This window comes from Acipenser ruthenus, chromosome 35 (assembly GCF_902713425.1).
Source record: "Acipenser ruthenus chromosome 35, fAciRut3.2 maternal haplotype, whole genome shotgun sequence".
NCBI classification, from domain to species: domain Eukaryota; kingdom Metazoa; phylum Chordata; class Actinopteri; order Acipenseriformes; family Acipenseridae; genus Acipenser; species Acipenser ruthenus.
Genome location: NC_081223.1, coordinates 6133858 through 6160671, shown reverse-complemented (window position 1 = coordinate 6160671; position 26814 = coordinate 6133858). Strand labels below are relative to the sequence as shown.

General features: G+C 40.0%; 5 non-coding genes across 5 annotated transcripts; 3 read left to right on the top strand and 2 right to left on the bottom strand.

Moving 5' to 3' along the window:
• Window positions 1–1062: 1062 nt before the first annotated feature.
• Window positions 1063–1135, bottom strand: trnaf-gaa (transfer RNA phenylalanine (anticodon GAA)). Its single transcript has one exon. It is a non-coding gene; the product is annotated as a tRNA-Phe (tRNA).
• A 1299-nt stretch (window positions 1136–2434) lies between these two features.
• On the bottom strand, window positions 2435–2647 carry LOC131705477 (small nucleolar RNA U3). Its single transcript, XR_009310432.1, has one exon. It is a non-coding gene; the product is annotated as a small nucleolar RNA U3 (small nucleolar RNA).
• Window positions 2648–2786: 139 nt separating this feature from the next.
• trnai-uau (transfer RNA isoleucine (anticodon UAU)) lies at window positions 2787–2859 on the top strand. Its single transcript has one exon. It is a non-coding gene; the product is annotated as a tRNA-Ile (tRNA).
• A 628-nt stretch (window positions 2860–3487) lies between these two features.
• Window positions 3488–3559, top strand: trnaw-cca (transfer RNA tryptophan (anticodon CCA)). Its single transcript has one exon. It is a non-coding gene; the product is annotated as a tRNA-Trp (tRNA).
• A 22569-nt stretch (window positions 3560–26128) lies between these two features.
• On the top strand, window positions 26129–26247 carry LOC131705410 (5S ribosomal RNA). Its single transcript, XR_009310367.1, has one exon. It is a non-coding gene; the product is annotated as a 5S ribosomal RNA (ribosomal RNA).
• The last annotated feature ends 567 nt before the right edge of the window (window positions 26248–26814 follow it).

Below are 26814 nucleotides of genomic sequence, written 5' to 3'. Positions count from 1 at the left end.
CAGTGCCTTATCCTTTAGGTGACTTCCAGGTGGATAGCAGTCAGCGAGACAATACACGACCAGAGGAATAAATGTGTTCATTTTACTATAAAGATTGTTTCAATGAAATCAACAGCTGATACCAAACTCTTGTCAGCACTCAATACCATTTTAATTTATTTTTAAATCGGACTAAAATAGCGTTCCTAACACAGATTGTATTTTTGTTGTAAACAGACTACTTGTTGAAGTCACTGGAAAATACTGTGTGTCCAAACATGTAATTAACTTGATTGTTTTAATATTCCAAATAACATATTACTTTGAAAAACATCTCCGTTGGCCACTGGATCGTGGTCTCAGGCTGGGATACGGACCATTGAGAACAGTATAAACGCTCTATGACTGGAAGTAGCTTACATGATAAATGCTCTCGTTTAACATGCTAGGATGATCGACTTCAGCATTCTCCAACTGCTGTTTACATTTTCTAACACGTTATGAGAACGAATACAAAGTTTGACCCTTTCCTTGTAAGTGGGGGTAAGCACAAGTTATTTTCAGATGTAATGTCTTTATTTAAGCTCAATCAAGTCCTGCGTAGTGTAAATCACATTACTATATTTTTTATATTAGTCAAGTCCTATTGAAAGAGTTCTTAAATAGTTTCTACATTATCAATGATCAATTTGAAATTTGCTTATTGATTTAAACCAGTATGAGATGCACACTCAAAATGTGTCCCCTTCCTTCAACAACCACCCGACTGAAGATTGGAGTGGTCATCACTAGCAGCCAGCAGGTGCCCGAAAACAACACTCATTGTCAGCTCGGTGCTGAGAAGTGGCAAGCTCTACTTCATTAATATGATACAATGACTGGGCAACAACGAGGTGTTACATTAACAATACCAACTAACTTGAGACAGCCAAGACGTTGAAGTATACCTTAAGTTTTTGCATTTCTTAATCACATTAGAAAATGGCACTCTGATACGTTGTTATTTCTTCCAATTACACAGAACAAAAAAAACGCTCTTTTTTTCTGTTCAAAATAATACAAAACAAAAATAGTCTTGCTACTTGCCGAAACCCGGGATCGAACCAGGGACCTTTAGATCTTCAGTCTAACGCTCTCCCAACTGAGCTATTTCGGCTTGACAAGACTTGCGTTTTTTGTCACCCCAGTAAAGCTGTGTATTATGAGAAACGTCAACAGCTCGGCAACACAATAGAATCCGATGCCTTTACAAATGCGTTTCGAAACACTTAAGTTTTCTCCCAGATGCGGTTTTCAGCCGAAACGGGGGGATAAAACTGCCTATGATCAAAGTGGGCAGAAAAGTTGCATAATTTGCATACCGTATTGGGAGAAAAGAAAACGGATCATCAAATTGATCAATGCTAATGTTAAAACAATTTAAGAACACTTTACATAGGCCTTGACTAATATAAAAATATAGTAATGTGATTTGCATTACGCAGGACTAGATTGAGCTTAAATAAAGACATTACATCTGAAAATAAATTGTGCTTACCCCCACTTACAAGGAAAGTGTCCAACTTTGTATTCGTACTCATAACGTGTTATAACATGTACACAGCAATTGGAGAATACCGATGTCGATCATCCTAGCATGTTAAACGAGGGCATTTCTGATGTAAGCTACTTCCACTAATAGATCGTTTATACTGTTCTCAAATGTCCGCATCCCAGCCTGAGACCACGATCCAGTGGCCGACGGAGATGTTATTCAATTTAATACATTATTTTTAATATTAAAACAAGTTAAATACATGTTTGGACAAAATATTTTTCATTGACTTCAACGAGTAGTCTGTTTACAACCAAATGCAATCTGTGTTAGGAACGCTATTTTAGTCTGAATTAAAATGGAAATTAAAATGGTATTGCGTTCTGACAAGAGTTGGTATCAGCTGTTGATTTCCTTGAAACAATCTTTTATAGTAAAATGAACACATTTATTCCTTTTAAGAATAAATAAAATTGAGCTGTCAGAGGAGGATTTGATCAGACACCTCCACTTGGAGACCAGAACACAGAATTCTTTGGAAAGACAGAGTCCTTAAGTCTAGCGCCTTAGACCACTCGACCATCCTGACAAACTGCGTTCATTACAGCAGAAAACCGCATTATTTATTTCAGCACAGCCTAGGGTTGTCATATCAAGGCCCGATCGGGTTTATTACGCACATACCAACTGTTGCTCCATGAATGATGTAATGACAAGTGTTAAAACAGAAACGGTTTGAAGCCAACCCACAAAAGTAAGACTATTTATTTCAATATCGTTATAACTATAAACGATGCACGCATTTTACAATAGCAATTGCTATATGACAACGACCAAAAAGTAATTTTGTTGCAATACTGTATACAGTGTGAACAGAATCAGATATTGCTCTGTTGCCTCGAAGAAACATCTACATTTTGTATTTAAAAAGGACATCCAACGTGGGGCTCGATCCCAAAAGAGAGCGGAATGTTCATCAATGATCAAGAACAGCTACAGTGAAGTAGCATTCAAGTCCCGCTACGCGCTCAGAAGAAAACACTGTAACTCCTCGTTATGGTTAGCGAGACCAGACACTAGAAACGCATTTCACTAGAAACAAACTATAGAAATGATCCCTGAAAGTAAAATCTTAACAAATATGTGGGTAAAACAACTTCCCTACTCCCGGCATGATGGTGTCTGATTCGGTTTCCTTTCTAGAATATTACTTGTTCATAGTAATGTTAATAATTGCCAATGCGTTTCAAACACAAAACTCACTTTCTGACCAGGTTCCATAGTTTAGTGGTTATCACGTCTGCTTTATACGCAGAAGGTCCTGGGTTCGATCCCCAGTGGAACCACTTCAATTTGTTTTTACAATATGACTCCCTGGTCAAGACAAGGTAGTTCTGGGTTTGGCCGATCATTAGATTGCGGATGTAAGGTATCTGGTCCCATCGTAGAAGCAAGATAGTTTATTCACAAAAAATACATACACTTTTATTTATGTTTCTTTTGTTGGTAAATTAACCCAATACATTATTGCATTCTGTCACGTCATTAGATGAGCAAAGCCCCTTTGTGCCAGTGCGCATTCAGAGGAGACGCGCTGAGAAAATCCGTCATCTGTATCACTCAGTACTGCCAGCTTTCCCTCGTTGGTGATATATTGGTCAGCATAGCTGCTTTCCAAGTAATTGACCCGAGACGATTCCCAGCCAGTACAACTGTGTTTATGCCCACGTTTCAAATAATAAACATTATAAAAGCAAATCGCTTTGTTTTATGTTTTCTTTACTTTTAAGCTGAGAATCAAACACACTTCCGACAACTTCATAGCCCTGCTGACTACGAACAAATATTGAGTCGTCTGTTTCCCATGACCCTGGTGATACTGAGTGTTTTCCAAGTATCAGCATCGGACTTAGCATGCCTTTGGCATGCTTGCTGTGCACTCTAGCATTGCATAACAAGCATGCACTATGGCAGGAATTCGTGGCGCAACGGTAGCGCGTCTGACTCCAGATCAGAAGGTTGCGTGTTCAAATCACGTCGAGGTCAAAGCCTTCATTGTTTCTATTCCACACTATTTAATTTTGTAATGTGTTTGCAAATACTAGTTTGGACGAATTTAATGTACAGCAAGTAATAATTGATACCTTTAAGCTGAACAGTCATTTAAGAATTAACAACGAAGACATAAAAAGGGACACAACGCCAACAGAGTTCAAGCCCATCACCTTAACCACTTGGCCACGACTACTTGGTGCAACGTGCCAAGATCTATAAACACAGACCACATATATCACAGACCAAGAACAAATACACACACACTGTTTTAAATAAAACTGACGAAACCATAATCCCTAGTTTAGGAGGCCATTGCCTTATCCTTTAGGTGACTTTCAGGTGGATAGCAGTCAGCGAGACAATACACGACCAGAGGAATAAATGTGTTCATTTTACTATAAAGATTGTTTCAATGAAATCAACAGCTGATACCAAACTCTTGTCAGCACTCAATACCATTTTAATTTATTTTTAAATCGGACTAAAATAGCGTTCCTAACACAGATTGTATTTTTGTTGTAAACAGACTACTTGTTGAAGTCACTGGAAAATACTGTGTGTCCAAACATGTAATTAACTTGATTGTTTTAATATTCCAAATAACATATTACTTTGAAAAACATCTCCGTTGGCCACTGGATCGTGGTCTCAGGCTGGGATACGGACCATTGAGAACAGTATAAACGCTCTATGACTGGAAGTAGCTTACATGATAAATGCTCTCGTTTAATGCTCTCGTCTCGTTTAAAGATTGTTTCAATGAAATCAACAGCTGATACCAAACTCTTGTCAGCACTCAATACCATTTTAATTTCTTTTTTAAATCGGACTAAAATAGCGTTCCTAACACAGATTGTATTTTTGTTGTAAACAGACTACTTGTTGAAGTCACTACTTGTTGAAGGAATTGTGGGAAATGTCGTTTTAAGACCTTGAAATATACCTTTGCTTCTATACCTGATCCAAAATTTCCCACAATTATTTTCAACGTCCCGTCCCTGCCTATTGGCTGAGCGTCGCAGAGCATGCAGGGGCGGCGCATTTAAATTTCAAACTTGTACAGACAGACACGGAGTATTTCGCTTATTTGTTTTTAAGATACTGACTGTCTGTTGAACAATACAAACTAACTTGAGACAGCCAAGCCGTTAAAGCATACCTTAATTCTGCCATGTGATGCAATAACAAGTATTGGCATTTTTGCATTGTCTGCCTCGTCAAACAAGCTCGAGCCACAGCATACAGCGCTGCTGCATCGGGACACAGAGGTGGATTTTAAAGCGACTGAATCAACGAGCTGAGACTACTTTTTGAAGAAATTGAAAACATACCTCTCGTCAAAATATTTGCTATTTAGTTAATTTATTTATTTTTTGAATTTGCAATTGGCAGACTACATTGCCGACAATCTGAATTGCTCATATCAAGTTGCGTTGTAGCCTATGAGAATCGCTGGCATAGCTCAAGGGGAATTAGCTCTAATGGTAGAGCGCTCGCTTAGCATGCGAGAAGTAGCGGGATCGATGCCCGCATTCTCCAAATAGTTTTAATGTATCTGCGTATTTAGTCCCAACGCATTATGGAGATAAATACAAAGTGTGACAATTCTTTGTAACAGAGACGCCCGCCCTACATGTGTATTTTAAAGCACAGTCTCCTAATTTGTAATATTCCCCAGGCTGAAAAACTGCATTGCGCCCTCCATCGTATGCCTTCCGAGAAGCACAAAGGGAGATTTTTTATATATTTTTTTTTAACAATGGAAGAGTTTGTGTTATTTGGGAATAATTATAAAGGCTTGAAATAACGCCTTGGCTGTGACTTATTGCTTTTATAAAACGGCTACACCAATATTTGTAACGTTAGTCACTTTTTGAGATCTAGTCAGCTATAACTATGCTAAGCTCCGCTAGCAAATCGACTAGCCGTCCTGTGCTAGCTAGCTAGCTGGGTTGCTAAAAAAAAAAAAAATATATATATATATATATCAGCTCATACATTTCCCAGGTCGCCTCTCTCTCTCCGCCTCTCTCTCTCTGCCTCTCTCTCTCTCTCTCTCTCTCTCTCTCTCTCTCTCTCTCTCTCTCTCTCACACACACACACTCTCTAATTTTTTAAAAAAATAAGATACGATACTACAGGTTTAAATACAGTAAAATCGGGAGCAGATAAGTGCAAGTTAAAGTGCATTAAGGGCAGAGTGCTATATTGTCCAGAAGGGGAGAGCTGAGTTTTACAGGTCCTGTCTGAAGAGGTGTGTCTTGAGGAGGTGCCAGAAGGTGGTCAGGGACTGGGCAGTCCTGACATCTATAGGAAGGTCGCTCCTCCACTGCGGGGCGAGGGTGGAATCTGCAGTATCAGTAGTGTATCCTACAGATGTCAGGACTGCCCAGTCCCTGACCACATTCCGGCGCCTCCTTAAGACTCACCTCTTCAAACAGCACCTGTAGAACTCCTCTGTTTGTATCCTGGGACACTATCACCCTTCATTTAAATGTGCTTTATTTTGCTCTTATCTGCATTTAATCCTGTACTTCAGAATACTGTAATCTGTCAAGTGTTTAACCTGTAGTATTTTGTATTTAATCATATCCTGATGTAACTATCACTATTTAATCATATCCTGATGTAACTATCACTATTATCTTCTGTATTATAGAATTATGGTTTGTCACACTTGAACAAAAGTTATTGTATTTCTTGCTCTTATTGTATTACTTGTATTGCAACACTTGAAATGTATTTGCTTACGATTGTAAGTTGCCCTGGATAAGGGCGTCTGCTAAGAAATAAATAATAATAATAATAATAATAATAATAATAATAATAATAATAATAATAGTTACTTTGAAAGACACTAAACCAGTTTAAAGCATTCGTTATTTAAACCAAAACCAGTGTATAAAGTGTTTTTGTAAGACAAATAAAACACAAATGCACCGAGATTTGAACTCAGCTCGCTAGATTCAGAGTGCTAGCCATTACACCATGAAACCACCCATACAGTTCCTCCATTGCAGGGACTCTCGTCAATGTTTCGTCAAAACACCAAACAGCACAAACTGCACTACACTCTGTGACCACAAGAGGGAGAGAGAGCGTAATAAAATGATGCTCTTTAATCCAGAGCAGTGGTTCTTAACCTGGGGTCCTCAGAGACAGTCCAGGAGGTCCACAGGAAAAAAACTTGAAACTTTTCACTCAACATTAGTAATGTGCAAAATCAAAATGTTTGCTTCTTGAATTGATTTGATTTCACAAAGTTTATGATGGATCTGTTAACCTGCAGCTCTGATTTTAATATTTTACAATTAATAATTATTTATACTGTGTAACAAAGCTACATAATCACAGCCGTGGCTAAGATGAATGGTTTGAGAGAAGGGAGAAGAGAGAGAAATAGCTGTGTTTGTACAAACTCAACACAAAGAAAACTATATTCTATTTTTTCGTTTTGCTTGCAAGATCAACTTTTTTCAGTTTTTTTCTGAATTGCAAACAAACTGCATCATCTGAAAATGAGTTTACACTTAAGAGCACTGCTTGACTAGAAGTGGCTGCTGTGCCAAGGAAGACAATTTGCAAAGAAAAGACACTTTGCATTGGCAGCACATGCTTCAGTGCTCTGGGAGTGTTTATAGCCCTGTGAGTTTAACAAGTTGTCTGAATTTAACCTGTCTGGTCAGGCTCTGAAATGGATGGAGTCTGACTTGTTAGATAGAAAACAAAGTGTTAAAATAAGCAATAGTGAATCAGCGTTTAGGATCTGTACTATGGGGGTCTCACAGGGATCTATATTTGGGCCTTTGTTATTTAGTCTCTACATTAATGATCTACCTTTGGTCTGTCCAGAAGATCAACCACAAGAGGAGACTGTAGTGTCTTGACATCACACTACGTTTGCACAAACAGCTTGCTCAATTAAGGGTGCCATGTTCTGGAATACGCTACCAGACTTTATGAAAAGTATATCAGACTACAAGAGTTTTTTTTTTAATAGAACTGAAAAAATGGTTGAAACAGGACCAACTTTGTGACCATGTCTAGTCCCCCTCCATTTGTTGACATTAAATAATAATAATTTAATGTTTGAGAGCTGCCCTTCATGGCAACAGAATCCACAACAACAATGACTTTTATCAGCATCTTCATCTGGGCACTTGTCATCTGCACTCAGGGTAAGAATCATTTAGAAAAACACTTTCATCAATTTGTGGGGCTATTCTTAATATATAAGTGTAAAACAGGGGCAAACTAATGGAAAATAAATTAAACTTCAATAGAAAAGGCTTTCATTTAAATGGGTTTTCATTAGTTAATTCACTGATGTACTTTATTTTTACAGACCCCCCACTAATTTAGTCTCATTCCAAATGAAAGAAAGCTGGTTTTTCCAACTTTCTCAAAACAACATATCAATACAAGAGCCATGTGTTTCTCAGTGAGCTGGAATCGCCATGGCAATGGAGTGTGATCAGTCACTGTGTGCGCCCTTTCACAAACATCAAACAAAATCAATCAATAAAGAAATCAATACACGAGTGTGATGGAAATATAATGAGTTCTGGTTGGAAATCTCCCTCTTGACCTGTGAGGATACAAAGTAGCGAAAGGGAAAGGCTTTGGACGGGTTGGCCTGACAGTTCATTCCCTGGGTCGGGAAGTCAATCAGCCTGGAAAAAGACGAGACTCCAGTGCGGGAATGTATTGACCTGGAAGGTAAACGAGGTAGCAGCTGCAGGCAATAGAATCAGCTGCAATCGTTTACCAAGGGGTCATGCATAACCGCATAAAAGGGGCTGGAGAATCTTTTCCTTCGTTTTTGGTTTTGAAATAGACCCAGAAGGACCCGTGCACTGTGTATTAAGAATATTGTGAGTTTTTGTTTTGTTTGTCTTGTCTATAATTGCTATTTGTGTGTTTATAGACAGCTAACACGTTCTGGAGCTGTTAGTAAGAGCCAGCACTGAACCCGGAACAGCACTGCACTCTTTGTCACTCTTTAACCTGTATCACCCACCACGAGCACTACAGCATGCACCCAGGACTGGTGACCGTGGTTGTATATTGTGGGAGAGATGCTGTGTTTATTGTTTAGGGCTGCAATCCCTGTTACTGTACTCCGTGTTTTACGCATCGCTTATTATTTGGTCACCAGACCTGGATTATAACTAAAAATAAAACGTATATTTTTCCATACCGGATTACAAATCTCGTCCGTTTATTCCTGCACTGCATCAGCTCTGCACCTGTTCATAATCAGCAACCACTTTGCCACAAGGAGTTTGATACCTTTTCCCCTGGCTTGTTAAATATCATTCTGATTGACATAATGAAAACGCACTCCTAGCAGCTTGCTCAAGGTACATCTTGAAAAGGCCTGTGAAAGACAGTGAAGTAGATGTCCAATTTATAACAGTAAGAAGCAGTCAAAATGTGACCAATGAAAAGAAAAATGACAGGTCCATTACTTCTACAGCAGCAGCAGCAGCACGTGGGAAGGTATACCACTAGGGGTAGGGCACTACATACCCTTTAATACACAATAGCATTGAAATGATGACAGAAACAGAAATATTACTGTCAGTTTAGACAAACAGATCAGTTATATTAGACAGCAGTGATATACTGAGAGCTTTGACTGGGGGAAAAATAGAAGAAAACAGTCAAAGTGAACCCGACCCTATCAATTGCACTGGTGCTCACTCACGGCTCAGATCTCCTCTATCTGTGACAGCAGCAGCAGCAGCAGGATTTGTAGAAAGGAAGCTGCTTTGTATACCGGTGCCTGCCTCACTGCTCCAAACACTTTGAGACACACAGTATTGATGAGTCACTGCTCAGCCCTTTCAGAGTCACTGAAACACACAGTACAATGATGCCATTGCTTCTACTGCTGGGGACACGGGGGCTCTTTGCTCAAGGTGATAATTAAATAGTTATTTATAAATCTGAAAGCTTGACTGGAGTTCATTTTAAACAGAACTTTTCATTGAAGTAAATCTGTCTAGCCGCTTCTTTACATTTTGTTTGTATTCTAACACAACACTATTTAATTTGACTCTTGCATTATTATTTTATAATCATTTTTTGTTGTATTTTTTCTCCAGAGTCCAGTGCAGACGTTGTTCTGACTCCGTCTCCAACAGCTCAGTCTGTTCTCCAGGACACACGGTCTCTATCCGCTGTACAGCCAACAGCTTTGTTAGTACCAGCTCCATCCACTGGTACCTGCAGAAACCTGACTCCTGATTTATTCTACTTCTAACCGTCACTCTGGGACTCCAGCTTCATTCAGTGGCAGTGGATCAGGGACACAGTTTACACTGAGCATCAGTGGAGTGCAGCCTGAAGATGCAGGAGATTATTACTGTCAGCAGGGCAATAGCTACACATTCACACAGTGATACACGTCCGTACAAAAACCTCCCTCAGCTCTGCAGGAACTGCTCTGGCTCATAGACAGTAACCACAGGGGCTGAGGCTGAGAGCAGCTGCAGAGCTGCTACAGTCGGACTGCACAGAGCTGGGTTTGATTAGGCTGTGTCAGTGGTATAGCATGGATTCAAACCAGCGCTCTCCGGGCTATAGGGCACATCCTGCACTCCGGCACAGTGCCTTTGCTGAATGCTCCACTCAGGAGCCCCTGAATTTTATAATTTTTAGAAGATTTGTTTTTATTTTATTAAGTAAGCAATATTAATAAAATAATTTCAGTATGAATGTAAAATGTTGTTTAATGACAGTGATGACATTTGAATGTGTCCAACGTGAAAGATCATTTAAAGAAAGACCAGGTCAATGATCTAGTCTTAGAGCCCACCGTGGGGGACATTAGTGCTGCTATTACTTAACAATGTGAGGAAGTAAACAATAATCTATTTGCTTTACTTCATTCTTTTTCTTGTTTTCATCATTTAAAAACCTGCATACAGAAGAGATGTGTTCATACTCAGAAAAGTAGTCCAAAGAGTTTGATGATAAAAACAGCATTTTAATGACAAAGAGCAATTAATTTGACCTCCGAGAGACACACAGCAGATATTAATAGTGACCACAAGAGGGAGCCAGAGCACCACTGCTGTCCATAATGTAACAACACAGTAATAAGACTATTGAAATAGGCAGTAGCAGTTACCTCCCCAGTCAGCCCAGTTCTCCCATTGTTAACACAAGGCTCCTCACACCCAGTCATCTAAACATTCCAGTGTGGGTCTGTGTCTGGAGGAAGGAGCTGCTCACAGTGATGCATGCAGGGAAACACTGACTCTAAAATCTCAACCTGCAACTTCCACCCCTGACACTTCTAGTATATTTGTTGTCTTACATTTGATTTCTATAAGAATCCAGACTGACGCAGATAGTCAAAGTAAACAGCTTTTATTTCCCTAATCAAATACAGCTCATCGCTTAGCTTGTGCCCTGCTTGTTGTGTTATCTGGTTTTACACTTTGAATTTGCACAGGGTGGGGCTAGCAGCAACACACAGTCTAAAAGCGCATCTACATTTACTCTATTACAGCTGCCTTGTGCCATTCTATGCAAAATAATTAACAATAGTAGTTTGTTTCCTCCTTCAAAGGGTTTACCAGGAGAGCTGCTCTGTGATACAGCTGTAGCTCATAGCAATCGATGGAGCTGAATTCAGCATTCCTGGACTTCCAATAAGAGCATTTACACTGTGTCCTAAATTTGCATTGCGCATTTTACTTTGTAGTTTGGACATATCATTTTTAATAGCTCTATTTATTAAAAAACAAACAAAAAAAAAACAAAAAAAAAACAACAACAACACAGTGTTGAACATGAGCACTCAGATTCTGATCCAATCCGAAATTATGTCTTTCGTATTACAATGTGAGTGTGTGTCTCAGTCACTTCAATCATACAAAGAGCATTTCAAGAGGAGCGATGAAGTGGAGCGAAGCGATCAAAAAAAAGGCGCCAAGTTAGAAGCAAGAATTGTGTGAATCTTGGGCCCCAGCACCTTTCCAATTGTGCCTATTTGCTTGACAAGATTGGCCTAATTGCTTCTCCTAACTTGGATTTTTGCATTTGAGATCACCCCTTTAAACAGCTGTTTGTCGAATTTGTTTTTGTCATGGGATATATTTAATATAGGGAGGTAATCACTCCATAGTGGTTGGCTTTGTGCTAAGGGCGAGGTCGTTACACTAGTAAATTCCATTTAAGGATTTTTTCTTACTGTCTCCTCGGCTTGGGCAGCCACACTATTCAGCAGCACACTGCTGTGCTGAAATGCCAGGAAGCAAAATGGATAAAAGTTATTTTTATGCAGGAACATTATTTACATTTTCTTTTTTTTTTCTCTCCTGTGTGAATTTGCTGGTGTGTAACAAGGGATCTTGACTGACTGAAACTCTTCCCACAATCAGAGCAGCGGTACGGTTTCTCTCCTGTGTGAACGCGCCGGTGTGAAACAAGGTGTCCCGACCGTCTGAAAGTCTTTCCACAGTCAGAGCAGCGGTACGGTTTCTCTCCTGTGTGAATACGCTGGTGTGCAGCAAAGGATGCCAAGTGACCGAAACTCTTCCCACAGTGAGAGCAGTGATACGGTTTCTCTCCTGTGTGAATGCGCCGGTGTACAGCAAAGGATGCTGAGTGACGGAAACTTTTCCCACAGTTAGAGCAGTGATACGGTTTCTCTCCTGAGTGAATTCGCTGGTGTGAAACAAGGTTTGCTAACGAACTGAAACTCTTCCCACAGTCAGAGCAATGAAACGTTTTTTCTCCTGTGTGAATCCGCTGATGGTTTTCCAAGTTGTCCTGACTGACTGAAACTTTTACCACAGTCGGAGCAGTGATATGGCTTTACTCCTGTGTGAGTTCTCTGGTGTTTTACAAGGTCTGTTGAATCCCTGAAACTCTTCCCACAGTCAGAGCAGTAATATGGTTTCTCTCCTGTGTGAATTCGCTGGTGTGTTACAAGTTGTCCTGATCGACTGAAACTCTTCCCACAGTCAGTGCAGTGATACGGTCTCTCTCCAGTGTGTATTCGCTGATGTATTAATAGGTGTTCTGACCGACTGAAACTCTTCCCACAGTCAGAACAGTGATATGGTTTCTCTCCTTTGTGAGTTCGCTTATGCAATTCAAAATTTCCAGACCGACTGAAACGCTTCCCACAGTGAGAACAGCGATAAGGTTTCTCTCCTGTGTGAATTCGTTGGTGTTTTGAAAGGTCTCCTGAGTTCCTGAAACTCTTTCCACAGTCAGAGCAGCAATGCGGTTTCTCTCCTGTGTGAATTCGCTGGTGTGCTGTACGGTGTCCTGATGACTTGAACCTCTTTCCACAGTCAGAGCAGCGATAGGGTTTCTCTCCTGTGTGAATTCGCTAGTGTATCACAAGGTCTCCTGAGTGCCTGAAACTCTTTCCACAGTCAGAGCAGTGATACGGTTTCTCTCCTCTGGTATTTTTTTAATTTCTCTCCCCTCAGTATTTTTAAATTCCTTAACTGGGTCCTTGCTTTAACTGCTGGACTGGAAAAAACAAACAGGAGAGAAAAATCAGAGACGGTTTTAAGTAAGAAATGCAGCAAATGTTCCTTCCTCATTATGTCGTTTCATGGCCTTTTCTGGGTTAGGTAGTGTAGGTAACTGTAGTGTAGTCCGCACCAGGGAGGCTGCAAAACTGATTTGATTTCATCCATCTGAACGCATGAAGGAACCTTCTAACCTCTCTTTAACTGAACTTTAGAGGAATACTAAGGATGAGTTTAATTTATTCATCACAGGAATAGTAACCTACTATACTGTTTTTTCTGGTGTTGTTGATTATTGTTTATTATTTGTCAAAAAGGGTTGCAATGGGTACCTATCTGTTATTAATACTAGCCCGATCAGCTAGATTAGGATAGGGAGATTGTAGGAGGTAACAGAGCTGTACATTTCTACGAGGAATCTGTGCACTCTGATTCTGGGGCCCTGTGCCGATCTCGGAAGGTTTGATCAGGAGAGTCAGCCTAGAACTTTTAGTCTTTTTCGAAAAACAGATTTAAGGGGTGGTGTAAAGTAGACAGAGATTGGGTATTTGAAATACTATACCAGAGTTGCCAGGTCCGCGGTTTTCCTTTAAAAAGACAGCCGCAGGAAATATTTAGGAGTCGCTGGTTGCTACTTTTTGGGCTACTTTCAAGAGGTCTCGTGGTTTTTTGGGCTAGTTTACTTTATACATATAAAAAAGAATAACTTTATTAAAAATGTATAAACTTTTGCAGCCTACCCGCCGCAGTGCACACAAACTATGTAAAACTTTGTTTCCCAATAAAATAACATATTGCGCATGACCACAACCACCACTGCGCATGACCATGCGAGTGAACAGGAGTGAGAGACGAATGATTGTGTTAATTGACAGTGAAAAGCAGCCATTTTAAGAAACAGGGTAGAAACATCGAAACCGCTAAAAAGCAGGAAAAATAAAGAAGTAATCTAAATACTGAAAAAATACTGCAAAGACTGAGAAAGAAAAAGGGTTACAAGCATGGATTAGCCGTGTACCTGGCGATGACTCAAAAGCAGCGTGTAGGTACTGTAAATGTGAAGTGCGAGCGCATCACAGCGATCTGTTAGCTCACAGTAAGACAGAGAAACATATTAGAAATGCAGCTCCCTATTCAAATACAAGAAGCTTATTTGACACAGGATTTAAGAAACAAGTTGACAATGCCATTAAAATATGTGAGTTGAATCTGGCAGCCCATATTGCTTGCCTTTCCAGCATCCACACCGTAGATCATTTGGGATGCATAGTCAGGGAAGTTGTACAGAAGGATATTAGTCTTCATAGAACAAAATGCTCAGCACTTATAAAATGTGTCATCGGGCCCATTGTTCATCAGGAGATGCTTGAAGACATCGCCAAAGAGCCACACTCTCTAATTGTGGACGAAAGCACAGACATCAGTGCAAACAAGCAACTCTGTGTGGTGTTCAGGTACTTCAGCAGAAAACTTGAACGTATCGTGACATAATTTGCCGGGATTGTTAGCTTGCCAGCCGGTGATTCTCACAGCATTGCAACAGCCTTGTTCAAATTCTTAAAGGAAAACAAACGAAGTGGAAAGATGCATTGGTCTGGCAACAGACGGTTGCAATACAATGTGTGGGAAAAATAATTCGGTACTAACAAAGTTAAGGGAGGTGAATCCAAAAATTGTGTACATCAAGTGTGTTTGTCATTCACTGCAGCTCTGTGCATCAAAAGCAATGGACGTACTTCCTTGAAACATCGAGTACATGGTATCACAGACGTACTCGTGGTTTTCCCACAGCACTCAGCGTCAAAAGAAGTACCGCGATCTCTATGCCACCATTAATGTTGGAGAAGCCCCGCTGAAGATTTTGCAGCTTTCTGACACAAGATGGCTTGCAATTAGCCAGTGTGTTGATCGAGTGCTTTCTCAGTATGAAGAGCTAAAGTTGCACTTTCAGCTTACAAAGGACACTGAAAGGAATTACAATGCTGAACTGCTGTACCAGATGCATTCAGACCGCGTAAACAGAATGTATCTGGTTTTTTTTCAGCCCCTCGTCACTGAGGTCAACAGAATAAACAAGCTGTTTCAGCTTGACAGTGCCAATCCAGCGAAACCTCTTGCTGATTTAATGACATTTTACCGCAGTTTGATCCAATGAATCATGAAACCTCACGATTTTCCAACACGGTCATCTGTAATGGATTTTGACATAACGTCTGACAGAAACAGCTTGCCACTTTCAGCAGTGGACTTCGGGATCAAGTTCCAGTTAGAACTGTCAGAATCAAAGATTGAACCTCAGAAAGCAGAGGATATCAAATGCAGATGCAGAGATTACATGTTCGAGTTTCTGAAAGAGATCAAACAAAGATTGCCTCCTAATATCCAGCAACTTGAGTCACTTACCGTTCTCAGCCCAACTGTTGTACTCAGTTCCAAAAAGCCACAGCTGGCAAATTTATCATTTTTGCCACTTTACAATGGAGATCTTGGCAAACTCGAACAGCAATGGCGAGCTTTGAACAATGTACACTGGGAGCACACTGAAGACAGCCAAATTAAAGAGTTCTGGGTTGAAGTGGCTAAACACTCCGATGCAGCTGGTGATAAAGATTTCACTGAACTTGGTCTTTTTGCCTTATCTCTTTTAGCCCTACCATTTAGCAATGCATCAGTGGAACGTGCTTTTTCAAAACCAAACTAAGGACCCGCATGCAAGAGAAATTGTTGGAAAACATTCTTAGGGTCAGAGCATATATGCAGCGTAATAAGTGTTGCTGCAACCAATTTCAGCCATCCAAAGCAATGCTGTCACTGTTTACAGGCGACATATATGAAGCAAATAACGCAGAAGATGGTGCAGACTCAGAGGAGTTTTTTTGAAACTAATATATATAAAAGATCAAAAGTAAAAATGTTTTATTTAGTACATACTTTTTTCTTTGTACATTTAAAATTGACTTGAGATACACCTGCGTGATGATAACAGCTGGCCCTTACACGAGGAGTGTGAAGGTAAGAGGTTAAAAATGTTTTTTTATGTGTTATTTCAATGCATGAGGCATACTTTCAATTAACTTTTGTGTTTGCAAAAAAGAGCCAACAACTTGCCTTTTTTAATTTGTTAGGTGTATTTAATTGATGTGGATGTTTAATTGATTTAAATGATGTGATCATCTAATTAGATTGGTGGCATAACTTTAAAAGATTGAACTGTTTTCTTCTTTGGGAAACAGTAGCAGCATTGAAGGATAGGGCTATATGTTAATGGTAATAAGCTTGGTTTCAGTAAAAAAAAACAAATGAGGCTAGTTTTGAAGTGACTTTGGGCTATAAACACTGTAGAAATCTGGCAACCCTGTACTATACAGAGTATAATGGTCCTGATCCCATTCTGGTTGCGAAGACCAGGGAGTCAAGTTGTTATTGCTAATTTCCTGAGAGGGACTGTACATACAGTTAAGCTTGCCTATGCTGGGGGGTTCCCGAGTGGCGCATCCAGTAAAGGCGCTCCACGTGAGTGCAGGATGCGCTCTATAGTCTGCAAGTCACGAGTTTGAATCTAGGCTATTCCTTTGCCGATCGAGGACGGGAGCTTCCAAGGGGCGGCGCACAATTGGCCGAGCGTCGCCCGGGGGGAGGGAGGGCTTAGGTCGGTCAGGGTGTCTCGGCTCACCGCGCACCAGTGACCCCTGTATTCTGGCCGGGCGCCTGCGGGCTTGCCTGTAAGCTGACCGAGAGCTGCGTTGTCCTCCGACGCTGTAGCTCTTGGGTGGCTGCATGGTGAGTCTGCAGTGTGAAAAAAAGCGGTCGGCTTGACGGCACACGCTTCGGAGGACAGCGTGTGTTCATCTTCAACCTCCCGAGTCAGCGCAGGGGTGGTAGCGGTGAGCCAAGCGTAATAAAATAATTGGCCATTCCAAATTGGGAGAAAATAATAAATTACTGGCAACGACTAAGTTTATAAAAAATAAATAAAAAAAGCTTGCTTATGTTGAGAGTAATTGAACATGCAAATGGGAAAGGCTAGCCTAGGTTGCAAGAGAACCCAGAGAGTCATTTGTTAGATTGGGTTGCAGGAGAAACCAGAGAGCAGTTGAATGCACAATAAGCTTGTCAAGGTTACAGGAGTTTTCTGGGAGTAATTGTGTGTACGATAACCTTGTTTGTTGATTGTAAATGAGAGAGTAATTGGAAATAAACTCATTGATTATATGTTGATTCACAAATCTGCTGTATAAAAATAGAATAAATGAATAAGAGTGATTGAATATTAACTCCAATATATCGGAGGACAAACCCGCCGATTAGCAATAAAGATCATTTTAAATCTGTGTATTAGAAATAAATGAATAAGAGTGATTGAATATTAAGTCTAGTATATTGGCGGGGGGGGGTAAGCCTGCCGATTCGGAATAAAGTCATATTCCCCAATAGATGTCATATTAACCCTGTAGACCCCAGATTAAATACAGAACCCTCCTGTAGATTCCTGAGAATTTTGACCAACAGTGGCGATTCCACCTAAGTTTGATTCAAATAAACATAACTAAAAAAAAACAAGTAAAATGTATAATTACAGGTTTTATTAATTCTAACAGGACAAATTATTCTTTGAAACAACACCAGCCTTGACAGTTTGTGCAAAGCAGACAGCAGAGTGAAGAGATGGGTAAGACGAAAGGGCTTCCGGGTCGCGTCCGCCACTGAAAAGAAAGGAGACGAGAAGGAAGGAGGGGCTTCTGTTCCATTAGCCAGTAAAATGAGAAGAGGCGGAAAAGAAGGCGGGGCAGAAGAAGGCAGCTGCCATCCTGTTGGTCAGGAAAGAAGGAGCTCTCAGCCTAGCAGTCTAAAGGGGAGGAGCTACCGCCAGCCAAGTTACCAGAGAAGGAGGCGGAGCTCTCAGCCCAGCATTCTCAGGGGGAGGAGCTACCGCCAGCCCAGGAAGGGGGAATGGCAGTCATGTCAACCAGAGGGGGCGGAGCTATGGTTCCCACGGGGAGAGAAAGTGAGCCTGTCGGAGCGTCTGGAGCCGACAGCACCCGTGCCTGAGAGGCCGTTTGCCCCAGCAGCAGCAGAGGAGTGGCTGTTGTCACCACTAGCAGCAGTGTGGCCACTGCCACCACCACCACCGCCAGAGCGGGCGTTGCTTACCCTATGCCCTGCACTGCAGCCAGATGGGTTAGTGCTGCTACATGGGGACATGGGGCTTAAGGGAAAATGTGGTGGTTAAACGTGCGCCTTCTAACAGAAGCCCAGGGGGCAACAATAGGATAAAATTAGAGACAGCGGTTAGCAGACGGCAGGGCATCCAGGTTAGAAAAGGCAGCCATGTCCGTCTGGTATTTGACAGGTGTCAGGGTCAGGGTTGGCTGGACTCTAACTTTCCCACCCTCCCGCCCAGAGGTTAAACGTTATTAGGAGGGAAGGAAGGTAGCCTTTTCTGTCGGAATGGCTTTTGTGAAAGTGGGAGGAATATGATCAGGCTGTTGTCAAATGATTGGGCTTTTAAAAGAGAACCGAGTGCCAGTCAGTGCCAAAGTCATAGTCTTCAAAGTCAAGTGTCAAAATGCTTGAGTGATGTTATGGGAAACATATAAAAGTTCAAAATGTATGTGAATTGTTTTTGAAAAAAAAAAAAAAGTACCAGAAAACTCTGACTATTCAAAAAGGTCGCTGTAAGAGATAGCCGTCTCTTTTAAAGAAGAACATAACATTAAGTTTCATATTGCACACACTATAGCTTCTAGAGGGAGAGTGAATTAGAGGACTGGGAATGTTAATCAAATCTCTTAACTGTTTCATCGATTTTTACCTACATAATTGGGTACAATTTGGTTTCGACAAACAAATAAATACAATAAATTGAACTGTGTTTGGGATCTCAAGCTGTGTTGTACGGACTGTGTGAGAATGGAGAGAAAGATGTCCAGCTGCATTCTGGGACTACAGGCTCTCACCACACAGACACACACACACACACACTCATTTCAATGCCCACTTTTTAAATAATATACTTTGAATACTTAGAAGTGATTAGGAAGAAAATAACATGAATTTGGTGATTGATTTTGCATAGAATTAATTAACACATAAAGCATTTTGTTGTAAGAATCATTTAAATTGTTTATTTCTTACTTTTGATAAACACTGAAAGACCTTGGCTGTTAACTCAATCTGGTAGTTATGGACATGTTCATTAAATTACATTGAAGTTTTACCCAATTAGCCAAATTTGATAAATTACTGTGGATGGTCTTTAGGAGCAGATCCATTACGATGTTTATCTACCAGTTCCATTGAGAAAGATCCATGAGAATAAATGCAATTCATATTACAAAAATTAAAAGTAATCTGAACATTTTAAAAGTAAGACACATTGACATTGTAATAAGAAAACAAGTTTTACTTTAGCCATTAACTAATTAATGGCTTGTAGACTGAGATTATGGAAAAGCTAATGATTAAAAACTTTTTACAAAAGTGGCCTTGGGCAGCAAATTGGACGGGACCACGTGAAATTATAGACACATGTGGCGAGGGGAATATGATGGTTTGTAAAAACAAGGAAACAGCCGACATATAAATGGTTTCATGTGGATTAGTGCAAATTGTTTAAAGGCTGATATTGTCTAGACTACATTCTAAATTAAAGTCTTAGACCTATATTTCAATGGGGAGGTTGGGGCAAAAGTCATGCAATATATATTTAAGGTTTTCAAATATTAACAAAGAATAAATCCTTCACTTGATTTTTCATTTCAGAAGCTGCTGTTCTGTGTGCATTGGTGAGCCTGCTAGCAGTCACTGAAATGCACCCTTTAGTCCAGATCCCTGTGTTCCCTCAATGAGAGATAAACAAGCCGATTACTGCTTTGCTATGAACTAAGATCTGGTGGAAGCAGTGATTAACAAACAAGGAGAACTCCACAGTGATGTTAACAGAGGGGAAGCGAGAACCCGCAATTGATACAGGCAGTACCTCCAGAACAAAATACTGATGAACAAAAACACATAAAACCTACTGCTTTGCCAAAGATTGGAGATGTCAAATCCCTAAAGAAAGAGGAACATGGAGGCTGGGTAATGACTTCATTCAAAGATTGGAGATGTCAAATCCCTAAAGAAAAAGGAACATGGAGGCTGGGTAATGACTTCATTCAAAGATTGGAGATGTCAAATCCCTAAAGAAAGACGAACATGGAGGCTGGGTAATGACTTCATTCAAAGATTGGAGATGTCAAATCCCTAAAGAAAGAGGAACATGGAGGCTGGGTAATGACTTCATTCAAAGATTGGAGATGTCAAATCCCTAAAGAAAGAGGAACATGGAGGCTGGGTAATGACTTCATTCAAAGATTGGAGATGTCAAATCCCTAAAGAAAGAGGAACATGGAGGCTGGATAATGACTTCACTCAAAGATTGGAGATGTCAAATCCCTAAAGAAAGAGGAACATGGAGGCTGGGTAATGACTTCATTCAAAGATTGGAGATGTCAAATCCCTAAAGAAAGAGGAACATGGAGGCTGGATAACGACTTCATTCAAAGATTGGAGATGTCAAATCCCTAAAGAAAGACGAACATGGAGGCTGGGTAATGACTTCATTCAATATCCATTGTTGTTGAAAAATTCCTAATGGGGGGGGGGGGGGGATCGGACATTCCCTTTAAGGAGTTGCGAATTCATCCCTTCAATGCAAAACACACTGGAACTTACTGGTTGCAATATACCACACAATAAACTTGGACCACTCTCAATGTGTTTCAGCTTTCATTTCTGAAACAAAAACCCATTATTATTGCCACGACCATGACCAAAACCACTGATACCACATAGTCCACAGGCTACTCCAGGATCCGCAAACAGACTTGTGTTTACTCGTTTCAAAAAGACTACTGTTGAAAATGTTCAAATAATCAATGTTGACTGTGCTTATTAATGTTGATAGTTGGAATAATATGCTAGAAATGTATTGTTTAAACGACATTAGGTCTAACTCGAAAGTTATCCAGGGTGCCGTTTCCCAAAAGTAACTCGACCATCGTAACAGCAATGTGTCAAATCTGATGTGTTTCCCAAACACCGTCGTTAGTCAAGTAGCTCATGAATAGCATTGTGGGTTCACGAGCGGTCTGGGGTAATTGCGAGGAGACTTTGTGAGCACACAAGGGCTGCGGAGCACCACTTGAAGTGTGTGTGTTGAGGGCATCAAACATATACATTCTGGTTTAAGTTTAATAATTCTTGCTTTGAACAGTATATCGCGTTGCTTTGTGTTGAATTTATTGCATTTATAACAAATAAAAAGGGTAATTTTATTAAGAATAAAAAAGACCAGTATTTAATTGTATCGTTTTGAAGCCAGGTTACCTTCAATTGCAATGTGTAAAATAAAGACGCATTATATGAGGGCAGAAGTACAAAGTTTAGTAATACAAAGTGTACATAAGATCATGATTTAAATGGAAATTGAAATGATATCTGGAAGATGCTGTTATCACAATACATAATGGTTACTCCCCATGACCCTGTAAAGGATTAAGCGGTTATGGAAATGGTTACTTGGATATACTGAACGGAGACATCACCACCAGGGGCCATAAGAAAAAACAAACTATTATTATTATTGCGCTGTAAGCCTAACCTACCTGCATTCTATATCTGGGATGGATTGAACTTATTATTACCAGTATTAGACCTATTATTATTTCATTACTTATCTTTATTAATAGACAACATTGATCTATATTTATAAACAAAAGTGCTAGTAGTTTATATCTTTAATTTACTTATTTGTATATAGAGCTTGTTTTTACTGTACCGTCAGTTCAGGGGAGTCCAGATGAGAAGAGAAAGATTGAGTTTGGCACGGTTGTTTTGTATCCCTTTTCACTGTAATAAACCCTCCATGCTTGATTCAAGTGGCCTGTTCGCATTTATATAACCCATGCCTGGCTGTCTAATCTTTTTAAACCCTTACAATATTACAGTATATTAACAATACACATTTTTATTTCTGCTTGTTCATTTTCCAAAGTTTCCTCGTCTATATAATCGCCAGGTCTCAAATAAATTGGCAGTCTCCAATAGGCGCTGGTCTGCTTGTGAGTTTTGTAAATAAATGCCTGGCCGTTTAATAGAAGTTTCACGGTATGTGTTAATGTCCATTTAACTGCTGTTAAATACTTTTGTACATGTCCGGCTACAGAGATTAGCACTGTCTCTCAGAGCCGGCCTTAGGGCAAGGCAAGCAAGGTGACCGCCTAGGAGGGCCCCACCCCCAAATTGTGTATATGACGTCTTGAAATGAATCCCGATTCAGACTCTTCACAATAATCACCTCCAAAATATATTGATTTCTGCTGACCAATTTACTGTATGCACAGACTGACAAAGTGGATGTATTTCCTCATGTGTGTACTTGTTCTGCCATAACGCCATAACGGCCCTTTTATTGAAGGATGGGTCCTGATCATGACATGCTTTTATTAATTAGTAAAAAAAAATACTTAAAAAAAAAAAAAAAACTCAAGCAAAAAAGTAAACCTACAAAAAGGACCCTTCACTACAGCATTCACACAGCGATATTACAGGCTCAGCTGCAATTTGGCAGCATACCTCCATTTACATAGAAGGCAGATCATGCAGTGTTAAAACATGCTGCCGGTGTGTCACACTTCAAAAGAATATACTGTATGCTGCACACATTAAATAGGGATTCGTTTTTTAAAAAACAAAAACATTCTGTTCTTCAAATCTGCAAGAGCACAAAACATAAAGTCTACCGGTAACTCACATTTCAGTATGTTGCTTAGACAAGTTAAACTGACAGTTTGTTTCAAACTTTTTGTGCCAAGTAATCATACACATAAAACAGTAGGCTACAGTATTTTAATTAAAGAATAAACCATTTTAGCCAGAACTCTAACTTATTCTAATAAATTAAACTTTGTTTTATAATATAAAGCAGAAATGCTGTTAACATATGGTATTTTTAACAGTATTTGCGTTTTTATCATTTATATTCTGAGGTGAAATTAAATATTTAAGCTATTTATTACCCAACCTGTGACATAAAATATACAATATTGTAGCCTACGCTGGTCAGACAGTTGGTTTCGAACTTCAGCCCCGTGTCATCAGCTGCAGATGTGGGCAGGACCAGATTTCAGAACACGAAAAAATAAGGGGAGTTTTAGGACTGTACCAGTAACATCTATTACACACATTATAGGGTGTTACATACTGTCCTATATAAAATGTGGTGTCTGTTCACACTGAGAAAAATCTGCTTCACACCGGCACTGTGCCTCCACTGAACCACCTTGAGAGTGTCGCTGCATTTCCCAGCATTTCCCATTGACACTGAAAGTGATTCCGCATCAGTGCCGCCACAGACACAGTGATTTGCTTCAGTGTAGACAAGTATGTGAAATGAACCTGGATGCTAATGTGGAGCCCTGCTATCTGTTCTCAGCCTCTCAGTCACACTGTGGCCATCACTCAGTGTAGAATGACAATGTCACAGCTAGTCACTCACTCACCTGCTGGACTGCACTCTGAATGTGAGCTCTCGTCGTCCTGTCCACCTCCTTGCGTGCTGTTGGGAGAGCCTTCCTCTCCAGAGCCTTGCTTTCTCGCATAGATTCTCTCCAGCACCACGCTACACTCCCGCAGGTGTACCGGACCCAGCTCAGTGGGGGCTGCTTTCAAGTCTTCGGATTCTTCCTTCCCTGGTTTCAAGAGTACCTCCTCTTTCAGGGGCTCCAGTTTAATACGCACCATTTCCAGCACCTCTTCTTTCATAGGAACTGGTTCTTCTGTCTGGGAGATCTCCAGTTCGTTGCGCTCAGCTTTAATTCCAAACACCACTGGCTTGATGCTGTCACAGGGCGTCTCACAGAGCTCCTGTTTAATGGGGAGGGCAGCCAGTCCAGTGAACTCCAGTCTAATGGGGACCAGTTCAAGTTTAGGGGGCTCCTCTTTAATCGGGACTGATTCCATCTTTAAACTGTCCACAGTATCAAATGGGGTTCTGCTCGGTAGCTGCCAAAAGTAAAAAAAAGAAAGATTATAAATCCTGTCAAAGAGGTTTAAGTAGGGGCTCCTGACAGGCACACCCAGTAAAAGCGCTCGCCCGAGTGCAGTGGATTTGTATTTCACTTTCAGACACCAGAAACTTAAAAATACCAGAATTATTCTGATCTGACTCTTAAGGTGGATTTCACTTTTAAATCGCCACAAAACATGAAGATGTTTAATTTAAATTACTGATTGCGCGTGCGTCTATTCAAAAACACTCCTGCAAATTCGGCGATTTTTCGGTTTAACCCTGAAGCAGAAATCGTGTTAACCATTGACACACACACACACACACACAAACACACACACACACACACACACACACACACACACACACACACACACACACACACACACACACACACACACATATATATATTAAACATGGATTACATTGTCAATGTGTAGTTTATACTAACGTGATAATGTTTCAGAAAATGCGGAAACATTTGACTACATGATGTATTCACACACAAACAGGAAACAGGCTGCTCTCGTACAAGCAGTGTTATAAATTATGGGGTTTCCACAAACGATTAGACTCACACTGTGTATTACTTCTAAATGAACACACTTTATTGAAAATCACACATCCGGTACAACGAACTCCGCTCTTCCCAGAATCCCGCTCTCCAACATCTTCCTACCAGACCCCATCTCCCTGTAACAAAGGTTCCCACCGAGTAAGCGCTACAATTCATTGAATCACCAGACTGTTACATTTGCTTAGTTGCAGGTTAGTAATATTACGAAAGCACACAATTACTTTAATTGCTTGTTCTTATATCACTGACCAATATAAATCCAGGATTTTATGAAATTGTTAACAACTCACCCGCTACTAATCTTCAAAACTCAAACCCGCCGCAAATCTTGCGCTTTAAAATGATGCGTCCGGTTCAGTTGAGTTTTTGGAAACCAAGCTTGTTCTGGGGGCAGAACGAATGCTTTGCTTCTGATTGGTTACTTGCGAGTCTAAAATGTTTAATGGAACATTTGATTGGCCAGATTATGTGACAAAACGCTGGTGGGGAAAGACTGGGAAAAATTTAGGTGTGTCTGACTTTGCGGTTAGAACTACCCACTGAAATGCATAGAATTATATAAAATATTGTATAGAAGAACAGAGGCTGTATCAAACTACCGATATATATATATATATATTTTTTTTTTTTAATTTTGCAAGATTCGTACATATACAATATTTTAATACCAGTGTTTCCAAAGATGGTTTATTCAAGTTTTTCATGGCAATGTAGTGTTGGTGATACAGAATGAGACTTGAGTTTAAAATATGTCTGCCTTGAGCAAGTGCAGGTCTGTGTCCATCCTGACCGAATCATCTGTCGAGCATAAACAAATAACCACTAAACCTACTGCTGCCCCTCGTCAGCGGAGTCCAATGACACATCTAGCCCTTTATCATTCATTACACAATACAACTGAGATCGGCTGTTTTAATAACGGTGTGTGGATTTCATTTCTGCTTCTTTAGTGTTTGTTTTCCCTTCAGTATAATGTTTGCTTTTCAGGTTGTGTGTGTGTGTGTGTGTGTGTGTGTGTGTGTGTGTGTGTGTGTGTGTGTGTGTGTGTGTGTGTGTGTGTGTGTGTGTGTGTGTGTGTGTGTGTGTGTGTGTGTGTGTGTGTCGTTTTATGGCCGTGCATATGCGTTTCTTATTTTTTATTTGTTCTTACCCCGTGGTCAGTTTTGGTGTCGTTTAAATTTGGTATTTAGGCTACTGAAAGAACAATACAGACGAAAATCTTGTTTGAAGTTTGTCCGACCACCTGCAATTATCGAAATAAATAAAGTAATATGTAAATATTGGAATGAATAAATAAATACGTATGGGAATAAATACATTTATGTCGATATTTATGAATTCATTCATTCATTTTAAGCAATGCTTTTTTTTCGTGTAGCAGTATTCCGGTATTAGTTACTATGAAACATACTAAACCACCACAGCTTTCCGCTTACGGCCATACCACCTTGAGAACGCCCGATCTCGTCTGATCTCGGAAGCTAAGCAAGGTCGGGCCTGGTTAGTACTTGGATGGGAGACCGCCTGGGAATACCAGGTGCTGTAAGCTTTTCTACCTACAGCTTGAAAGGGGGCGCTATTTCCCCACATATTTCGAATAATATTCTCACACTTGCTCCAACTAGAAAAAAAATTACATTTTATTTTAACATTTAACATGAAACATTAAAATAAGTAAATGATATGAACTCAATCCATCCTGCCCTTTTCCCATGTGTGTGTTCGAGTTTGTTAAAACATAAAAAATTACATAATTTTTCAGTTTGATAAATAGATATTGTTGTGGAATTACGTGATTTCAAAGACATTGAGATTTAATGTATTATCAATATATCAGCCTATATATGTACAGTAAAATGGTACATGCATATTTAAATATGCTTTTCTATTTTCTAGCTGCCATGAAAACTTACTGGTGTTCCTTAAAAAGAAAAAGCAACAAATCCAACATTTGGAACAGACGGCATCTTGAGGAGAGAAGAAGAAAGTCAATAAGAAATGTAAGTGGTTTTACTATACGGTTGCAATTAAGGACAAATATTTTAACACATTGAAATGGTCTTTGTTATTGTTAACTTTTTCTTAACTCAAATTTTGAAAGATAAAAGTCAAACCA